Here is a 10,745-nt window from a genome sequence, read left to right on the forward strand (position 1 = left end):
GGGCTGTCTTTCTAGGGAAAAGTAGTGGTTTTGTGGGAATAGAGAGGATTAGCTAGGATTTATTGCATAGCCATAACCCATTAGTAGAAATCTGTATAATTAGTATCAAGATGAAGATATGAATTCTTAAATGGCACCAATTTACTTTGATTACAAATTTTAAGGTTTTCATTGGCATGAGCTTCTTAGTGATATAAGAGTGAGATGAATATTGTTACTCTCATAGGCATTGTACTAGTATAACACATTTAGGAATACAAGGCTTAGACCCAATACTTCTTTAACTTTTTAAACTGATTTGAGATGGTCAGCCTGTGAGCTAAGGGACTATAGCAAATTCATGGCTTGGAGTTTATTATAAGGGTGTTTTTTATGTTTTATTTAGAAATAGCTGAGTGGAGTTAACAGGCAACAGTCCAGATTACCTTACATGGATAGTTGGTTTTCAAAACATCAGAAATTCATAGAATTGACATGACAAACATTTCTGTATTAATGTTCATTTTTATTAGAAACCTGTCTGCTTCTGACAGCTTCCTGTCTTGGATTCTAAGAAGAAATTGAGCATCCTTGGAATTACTCCAGTTGTGGTGAGACAGCCACTAGGCAAGAATTGCCTCTTTCCTTCTACAGACAAATTACTGTCCAGAAAAGGACACACTTGCAGAATATTTGACTGATTATATCTGCCTAGACAGAGTAATCAGCCCTTAATTAAAATTCTGCAGCACTAGGTCTGTCAGATGATCCTGGGCCAGAAGGCAGAAGAACAGATGCTCCAACGTTTTGAAGTAGAGGGACTGTCCAGGTGTTCAGAGGTCTCTATAAATTGGCTAAGTTTTAGAAGCTATGCTTTGTGCTTCCCACAATTATAGTCAACTCAGTCATTCTGGATTTCTGACGGGGTTGAAACTTATAGCCTCATAGCCAATCCTGGCTATTTACCTTGAGAGAAAAGATTTGAGTGGATGGTCGTCAGCTGACATTCATTCTAAAGCCAGGTTCAGAACTAAAAGTTTCAGTCAGGATAGACGACAGAGGAGCTGGTTAGTCAACAAAATGATGGACTGGGTATTAGGACTATCTTGTACCTCACGGGTACAAATTGGCATAATTATGCTCTAATTGTATTTTGAGAGAAAAGTTTCATTTTAACAGGAAGGGTGATATGTAGGAGGAGCTAAGGTGGGAGGAGTACTGAGAGGAAGAGATGGAGTAAGAAGAGGAGGAGAAGGAGAGTAGAAGCTAGGTGATGAAAGAGAGAAAGAGGGGGGAGACAGGGAGGCAGATGGTTATGTATCTCCACCAGTCAAAGATAGTGGTTATATCTAGGTTGGGTAGTGGGTTACACCTCTGATTGAACAATACCAAACTTATAAAGCCTATGATTAACATTTTTAAAAAAATGTATAAATGCAAAAAGAAAAAGGGGGCATGGGACAGGGGTTTTTTAAGGGGGGGAATGGGGAAAGGGATGGCATCTGAAGTGTAAGTAAAATATCTAATAAAAAAAGACATTACAAATTCATGAATAAACAGATGTAGAATGTTATAAAAAAAAAGCCTCCAGTAAACAGTGAGATCTCAACTAACAGCAGTCAATATCAGTACAGTTAACATCTGTATTAATGGCATACAGAAACAGTAAAAAGAATGTATTGAGGTGTCTTTCACACACTATAAAATTAGAAATTTCCAGGGAGGCATCTTTCTATAACTCACGCTAACTTTGAACTTAGAATCTTCCTGACCCAGTCTTTTCAGTGTTAGGATTACAAGCCTGTGCCAGCACACCCAGTTTAGTTTTCTTTAAAAATATGTTTTTAAGGCTAGGCATTGAAGTGGATATTTCTGGTTTTGTTAGAGACTCCTTTGTGTTTTTCTGGAAACTGGTGAAATGACATGTGATGTTTTTCTAGAGTAGAGCTTGAGAAGACACATAATGTTTGAAATGAGTATAAGTGTAACCCAACAGTCAGTAGATGATGCTCTGGCTTTGGTTCATCTTGCAACTCTTTGCTGGTCTTCGTTGGGCTTCTCTGAAGCTGGCCTTCACTGACATCACTCCTGCATTGGTTCATTTCTTTCTTGACTTTGGAGAGAGAAATGCATCAAAGAACATCTGGTGGTATTCCAGGTGCTTCTTGCTGCTTCTCATCAGTTGATCAGCTAGCAGACCCTCGAGGTTTCTTCTGGATGGATCCAGTGCTACTGATGTGCCTTTGATGTTTGCTGAGTGGACTGGACTGCTGACTATGAAGATTGGAATCACCCCAATGAACTATTTCTAAACAGATTCATAACCTTGTTTTCTATTAACCTTTCTTTTCCCCTACCTCTGGTGGGTGGCGGGCTAGAAGAAAGGTTGAAGCTTTTAGGAACCATCATTAAAGTAGGTTTTGAAAAAAAAGAAATTATTATTTTTTCATTTTCTGTTCATGAATTTTCTTATTCATAACATTTTTCAAGAATTTTAAGGAACTTTAAATGTATAACTGTCTGTTTTAATTATTAAGAGTGATGAGTTACATCAGTAATAACTTAAAAGTAGCCAGGCATGTTGGCACCTGCCTTTAATCTCAGCATTCCAGAGTCAGAGTCAGGGGGATCTTTGAATTCAAGGCCAGTCTAATTTACAAAGTGAGTTTCAGGTCAGTGCTACACAGAGAAACCCTGTCTCTAAAAAATAACAAATAAACAAATGAACAAACTTGAAAAAAAACAAATAAGGCCACTATGAACATAGTGAAACTCTTGCCTCTGTGGCATGGTGTGGCATCTTTTGGGTATATTCCCAAGAGAGGTATTTCTGGGTCTTCAGGTAAATTTATTTCCAATTTTCTCAGGAACTCCAGATTGATTTCCAGAGTGGTTGTACCAGTTAGTAATCTTGTCAGCAGTGGAGGAATGCTTCTCTTTCTCCACTTCCTTGCCAACATGTGCTGTTGCCTGAGGTTTTGATCTTACTATTCTGATTGGTATAAGGTGGCATCTCAGGGTTGTTTTGATTTGCATTTCTCTGATCACTAAGGATTTTGAATATTTATTTAGGTGTTCCTCAGACATTTGAGGTTCCTCTGTGGTGAATTCTCAGTTTAGTTCTATACCCATTTTTTTGATTGGGTTGTTTGTCTTTTTGGTAGTTAGCTTCTTGAGTTCCTTATATATTTTGTATATTAGTCCTCTATCAGATGTGGGGTTAGTGAAGATTTGTTTCCCAATCTGTAGGTTGCCAATTTGTCTTATTGACTATGTTCTTTGCCTTACAGAAGCTTTCCAGTTTCCATTTATCAGTTCTTGATCTTAGAGCCTGAGCCATTGGAGTTCTGTTTAGGAACCCATGTGCCAGTGAGTTCAAGGCTCTTTCCCACTTTCTCTTCTATTAGATTCAGTGTATCTGATTTTATGTCAAGGTCCTTGATTCATTTGGTCTTGAGCTTTGTGCAAGGTGACAAATATGGTTCTATTTTCATTTTTCTACATTCATACAGCCAGTTAGACAAGCACCATTTACTGAAAATGCTTTTTTCCCCATTGTATATGTTTGGCTTCTTTGTCAAAGTGCCCATAAGTGTGTGGTTTTCTTCCTGGCTCTTCTATTCTATTCTGTTGATCAAATTTCTGTCTCTGTACCAATGCCATGCAGTTTTTATTACTATTTCTCTGTAGTAAAGCTTGAGGTCAGGGATGGTGATACCCCCAGCCATTCTTTTATTGTTAAGAATTGTTTTCACTATTCTGTTTTTTTTGCCTTTCCAGATGAATTTGAGAATTTGGTCTTTCCATGTCTTTGAAGAATTGTGTTGGGATTTTGATGGAGATTGCACTGAATCTGTAGATTTCCTTTGGTAGGATGACCATTTTTACTATGTTAATTCTACCAGTCCATGAGCATGGGAGATATCTCCATTTTCTGAGATCTTCTTTGATTTCTTTCTTCAGAGACTCGAAGTTGTCATGCAGATCTTTCACGTATTTGGTTAGAGTTACCCCAAGATATTTTGTGTTATTTGTGGCTATTGTAAAGGGAGTTGTTTCTGTAATTTCTTTCTCAACTTGTTTATCATCTGTATATATTGCGCACTGCTCTGCCCCATGTTAGGCGCCAAAAATGTTGCAGCCCGAGCTGCCCCACTTTGGGGGTCAAAATGTTGGGGACCGCTCTATCAATGTTGGAACCCACACTACTGCCAAAAGTCTTGGGGTTAAGTTGTTAGAGCCCGCACTGTCCCAAGATGCTCCGGTACCTGGGTCAGAGTTCTGCAAGAGAGAGAGTGAGGATGGATGTGAAGAATGAAGACCAGACAGAGTGTGATTCAATCCCGTTTATTCTTCAGTCTCTCTTCTTCTGTCCAAGTCCCTACTTCCTAATACCAAGTCCCAAGTTTCTAGTTCTTAGTTGCTAGTCTCTTTTCCAGTTCCAAGTTACCTGCCTCAAGTCTCAAGTCTCAAGTCTCAAGTCTCAAGTACTCTTCCAAGTACAAGTGTCTAATCCAAGTGTCTAATTCCTAGTTGCCTGTCTCGAGTCTCAAGTGCCTACTACTACTTCTGTCTGCCTCTCACCTTTTATATGTCTCACTTCTATGCCATGCCTTTAAGTCATGCCTTTAAGTCATGCCCTTAGGTCTTATCTCTAAATCACACCTTTAAGTCTCACACACCCAAGGGAAAATCCTGGGTATCTAAAACAAGATGTTATCAGAGTGTGGTCAGCAGTTGTAGGCTATTGTAAACAAGTCTCTTGTCCTGGTATATGACTCAAGATGGCTGCAAGGACGATAGCTGCCTTCTGTAGGCTCCCCACATGTATAAAGGAAGGCTAATGATTTATTTGAGTTAATTTTATATTTGTCCACTTTGCTGAAGTTGTTTTCCAGCTGGAGAACTCTGGTAGAGTTTTTAGGGTTGCTTATGTATACTATCATATCATCTGCAAATAGTGATATCTTTATTTCTTGTTTGCCAGTTTATATCTCTTTGATCTCTTTTTGTTGTCTTATTGTTCTAGCTATCACTTTGAGTAGTATCTTGAATAGATATGGGAAGAGTGGGCATCCTTGTCTTAGCCCCGATTTTAGTGGGATTGCTTCAAGTATATTTCTATTTAATTTGTTATTGGCTGTTGGTTTGCTGTATATTGCTCTTATTATGTTTAGGTATGGGCCTTGAATTACTCATCTCTCCAATACTTTTAATATGAAAAAGGGTGTCATATTTTGTCAAATGCCTTTTCTGCATCTAAGGAGATGATCATGTAATATTTTTCTTTGAGGTTGTTTATATAGTGGATTATGTTAATGGATTTTTGTATTTTGAATCAACCTTGCATCCTTGGGGTGATGCCTATTTGATCATGGTGAATGATCGTTTTGATATTTACATATGTATTTATTTTGTGTTGGGCTGATTTTATTTTTACAGATTGGATAACAATTAACTTCAAAGTCATTAAAATGAGCAATTTTCCCATTATAATCAAATTATCATTCATCATATGAAAATATTTTTCATTATTATTATTATATTTTTATTTTTTTTACTGTCTAGTCATTACCCCCATCCTGGTCCACTCTCCCTCTGTCTCCCATCTTGTTCCTCCTGTTCTTTCTTTCCAAGAGATTGACCTCCCAACCCCTTCACCCTTTCACCCAACCCCCCACTCCCTGGGGCTTTAAGTCTCTCCAGGATTAGCTGCTTCTCCTCTGACTGAGTCCAGACCAGGCAACCCTCTGCTGTATATGTGTCAGGAGCCTTGTACCATCTAATGTATGGTGCCTGGTTGGTGGCTCAGTGTCTGAGAGATCTCAGGGGTCCATGTTAATTGAGACTGCTGGTCTTCCTATGGGGTTGCCCTCCTCCTCAATTTCTTCCAGCCTTTCCCTAATTCAGCAGGGGTCCTCAACTATAGTCCATTGGTTGAGTGTAAGTATCAGCATCTGTCTCAGTCAGTTGCTTGTTGGACCTCTTGGGGGACAGTCATGGTAGGCTCTTGTCTGTAAGTACACTATAGCATCAGTAATAATGCAGATCTTGGAGCCTCTCCTTGAGATAGATCCCAAGTTGGGCTGGTCACTGGGCCTTCTTTCCCTCAGTTTGTTCTCCATATTTTGTCTCTGCAGTTCTTTTAGACAGAAACAATTCTTTTCAGTGTTTTTGACTGTGGGATGGCAACCCCATCCTTACACTTCATGCCTTGTCTTTCTACTGGAAGTGGACTCTACAAGTTCCCTCTCTCCACTGTTGGGCATTTCATTTAAGGTCCCTCCCTTTTAGTCTTGAGAGTTTCTTACATCCCAGGTCTCTGGAATATTCTAGAGGGTCCACCACTTCTCACTCCCTGAGCTAGCATATCTCCATTCTTTCAGTTGTCCCTCAGGGATTCTTTCCTGTGCCCCCAATACCTGATCATGTTCTCCTTTTCCCCTCCCCCATCTCCTCTCCCACTTGAGTTTCAGCAAATGAGGGGCTAGGCCAGCTCTCCAGCTCTCAGGACCTTAGGGACAGCTCTCCTTCTTGCTGTAGTGGGTTAGGGGCAAGGTGTACATGGGGGCAATCAGGCTTTTTATATTTTTATCAGAAACAGAATAAAATGGCAATTGCCAGGATCAATACAGTTGTAGTTGTCAGGATACAATGAATTTTGAAAGATATACAGGGCACACAAGACTAATATCTAAGACCAATTGTCTTGTCAACTTTTTATCCTTCTTTGACTGCCTTGAACATAGAGGAAAACACTAAGTACCCTGATGCTTTACTGCCTGAGGTAGTGCATTGGTCTCTCAGGAACTGAAAGGCACAGAGTGCCCTAAAAGCCATGGACTCTAATCTGAAAAAGCCATGGGTCATGCTTCTCAAGGTAACTAGCCCAAGACGACTTCATAGTTCTCTGCAACTAATAGTTTTAAACTGTCTCCCAAATAATAAAGTTGAGGACCAGACAGACTTGTTGAAGAATTCTACCAGAACTTTAAAAACTAATATTAATATTATTGAAATTGTTTTGTAAAATAAAAGGGAAGGAAGGTTTCCAAACTATAATATGGAAGTAAAGAGCCAGTATTACTCTTATTCCAAAATCAGATGGAGACATAATAAAAAATAATTGCAGAGGAATCTTGATGAACACAGATAAAATTTTTCTCAGTAAAGTCTTGGCAAACTGAAATCAATATAACATCAAATAGTTCATTCAAGATGGTAATGAAGGCATGTTATACCAATTTATGATATCATTAATTAAGATAGTGGCAAAGTTAAATAGATTCTATTTGCCAATGGTGAGCATAATTTTATGGTAAGGAGTATCCACCTCCATCAGGGAAGAAATGACTGTGGAATCCATACATCTCACAGATTAAATGTGGATAGTTAAATCTTTTCCTTCAAAAAGACACTTAAACTCCTAATAGCAATTAAGTGACCTCTGATAAGAGGAATTGAGGACCTAGGAGTTAGACAGATCCTGTGGTGGGCAGAGATGGAGAGGGGTCATTATTAGGTAATGATGGTGAACTTATGATAGTTGGCTTCTTTCTCATCTTCCTAAGCTGAGACAAAAGCCTGGCAAAGGCCTGCTAGGCTTTTGTTCTCCAAACTTTAGGACCCTCTTTGCTGATGTACCTGTCTCAGACTTCAAGGATGGTCAGGACATATTTACACAGCGGTTGTGAGCCATTCATCAGTCTTGTCTCTGTTCAAACTGAACAACCAAAAACCAGGGGAAGAAAATACTTTAAACACTTAAGAAAAACCAGGCTCTGACTCCCACTTTGCAAAGAGTCTGTTTTCTTGGTGCTCTGTTCCTGTCTTACTGTCTCTCTCTGGCTCTTTCCATGTGTGTGTACACATATGCATACATTTTCTCACATCTAATAAAAGACTTTCTTCAGAAGCTTGAACAAAAGGATCATTCATCATGAACAATTTATTAAGAAATGAAAATGTAATATAAATGCAGAAAATTATTATAGATCACATTTTATTAAGAAAAGAGTTCAAGAAAAGAAAAGTCTATTTATACACTTCTAAACCTTGTATTACAAAATTAATTACACAGATGAAGGATCAAGACGCCACTGGTCCACTTGTAGCAGAAGCAGGTGGCATTAAAGGTAAGGGTAAGCTGAAAGAGATAGTTAGTGTGTTAGAGAACATTCCTTAGACCTTGACACAAGTGCATTGGGTTTTGTAATTGGCCCCATAGTCTACGTCTCACACAGTTCAGTCTCCTAGTCTGTTGTGCCATTCCTCCACTTTGTTGAGCATCTTCTCTCTCATCTTTCAAGCACAGAAAAATGCTTTATCTTTCTTTGATAGTGCATATGCATTGAGGCTTCTCACTGACATTAATGCAGAAGGAATTTTGCTATTTTGTATTTTGCATTTATTATAACCATACAATAAAACTTGGCTATTACATTAGGCTATTCTTTAAGTTGTATAACTGGAATATATATATATATATATATATATATATATATATATATATATTAGATGTTCAACAAATTGATTGTGAAATAAATGAATAGATATAACAAAGAAGAGTCCTTTTTGTTTTTCATAACACAAATCAGGTCCTTTTGGCTGGGGCAGACACCTAGCTGGCCTGCTCCCGTGAAGACACCATATCTTGAGCCATCCTAGAGGAATCACTGGACACAGAGCATCAAAGGAACCACTGCACTCAGAGCTGAAGGATTTCAGGATCCCAGAGGCAGCCTGAGTCCCAGGAGTTCTTCCACCCAGGAGCTCAGGATCACAGGATCACGGAGAGAGCTAGACTCTGAGGAGTTCTGACACAAGCAAGATAACTGGAAAACTAGACTCCAGTCAGAGACAGTGAGTACAGGTAGCACTAGAGCTAACCACAGGACGAAAGGCAAGCACAAGAACATAAGCAACAGAAACCAAAGTTACTTGGCATCACCAGAACCCAGTTCTCCCAACATAGCAAGCTGTGGACACCCAACCACACTGAAAAAGCAGGATTTAGATTTAAAATTACTTCTCATGATGATGATAGAGGACTTTAGTAAGGACATAAATAACTCCCTTAAAGAAGTATAGGAGAAAACAGGTAAACAAGAAGAAGCCCTTAAAGAGAAATCACAAAGATCCCTTAAAGAATTGCAAGAAAACACAAACAAACAGGTGAAGGAATTAAACAAAACCATCCAGAATCTAAAACATGGAAGTAGAAACAATAAAGAAATCACAAATGGAGACTACCCTGGAGATAGAAAACCTAGAAAAGTGATCAGGAGTCATAGACACAAGTATCACCAACAGAATACAAGAGATAGAAGAGAGAATCTCATTTGCAGAAGATACCATGGAAAACATTGACACAACTATCAAAGAAAATGCAAAATGCAAAAAGTTCTTAACACAAAACATCAGGAAATCCAGGAAACAATGAGAAGACCAAACCTAGAAATAATAGGTATAGATGAGAGTGAAGATTCCCAACTTAAAGGGCCAGTAAATATCTTCAACAAAATTATAGAAAAAACTTCCCTAATCTAAAGAAAGAGATGCCTATGAACATACAAGAAACCTACAGAACTCCAAATAGACTAGACCAGAAAAGAAATTTCTCCTGTCACATAATCCTCAAAACATCAAATGTACAAAACAAAGAAAGAATATTAAAAGCAGTAAGGGGAAAAGGTCAAGTAACATATAAAGGTAGTCCCATAAAAATTCATCAGACTTCTCACCAGAGACTATAAAAGCCAGAAGATCCTGGAGTGATATCATCTAGACCCTAAGAGAACACAAATGCCAGCCCAGACTACTATACCCAGAAAAACTCTCAATTACTATAAATGAAGAAACCAAGATATTCAATGACAAAACCAAATTTATACAATATCTTCCCACAAATCCAGCCATTCAAAAATTAACTGATGGAAAACTTCAACACAAAAAGGCAAAGTACAACCTAGAAAAAGCAAGAAAGTAATCTTCCAACAACCCTAAAAGAAGATAGCTACACAAATATAATTCAGCCTTTAATAACAAAAATAACAGGAAGTAACAATCACTTTTCCTTAATATCAATGGTCTCAATTCCTCAATAAAAAGATATTGACTATCAGACTGGATACATAAACAGGACCCCAAATTTTGCTGCATACAGGAAACACACCTCTGTGACAAAGACAGACACTACCTCAGAGTAAAAGGATGGAAAACAATCTTCCAAGCAAATCATCCCAAGAAATAAGCTGGAGTAGTGATTCTAATATCAAATAAAATCGATTTTCAACCAAAAGTAATAAAAAAAAAATAAGGAAGGACACTTCATACTCATCAAAGGAAAAATGTAGCAAGATGAACTCTCAATTCTGAACATCTATGCCCCAAATGCAAGGGCACCCACATACATAAAAGAAACTTTACTAAAGCTCAAAGCATACATTGCACCTCACACAATAATAGTGGGGGACTTCAACATCCCACTCTCAGCAATGGACAGATCATGGAAACAGATACTAAACCGAGACACAATAAACTAACAGAAGTTATGAACCAAATGGATTTAACTTATATCTCTAGAACATTTCATCCTAAAACAAAAGATTATACCTTTTTCTCAGCACCTAATGGTACCTTCTCCAAAATAGACCATATAATTGGTCACAAAACAGGCCTCAACAGATACAAAAAGATTGAAATAATCTCAAGCATGCTATCAGATCACCACGGACTAAGGCTGGTCTTTAATAATGAGAAAAACA

Source organism: Arvicanthis niloticus, chromosome 4 (assembly GCF_011762505.2).
Source record: "Arvicanthis niloticus isolate mArvNil1 chromosome 4, mArvNil1.pat.X, whole genome shotgun sequence".
Taxonomy (NCBI): domain Eukaryota; kingdom Metazoa; phylum Chordata; class Mammalia; order Rodentia; family Muridae; genus Arvicanthis; species Arvicanthis niloticus.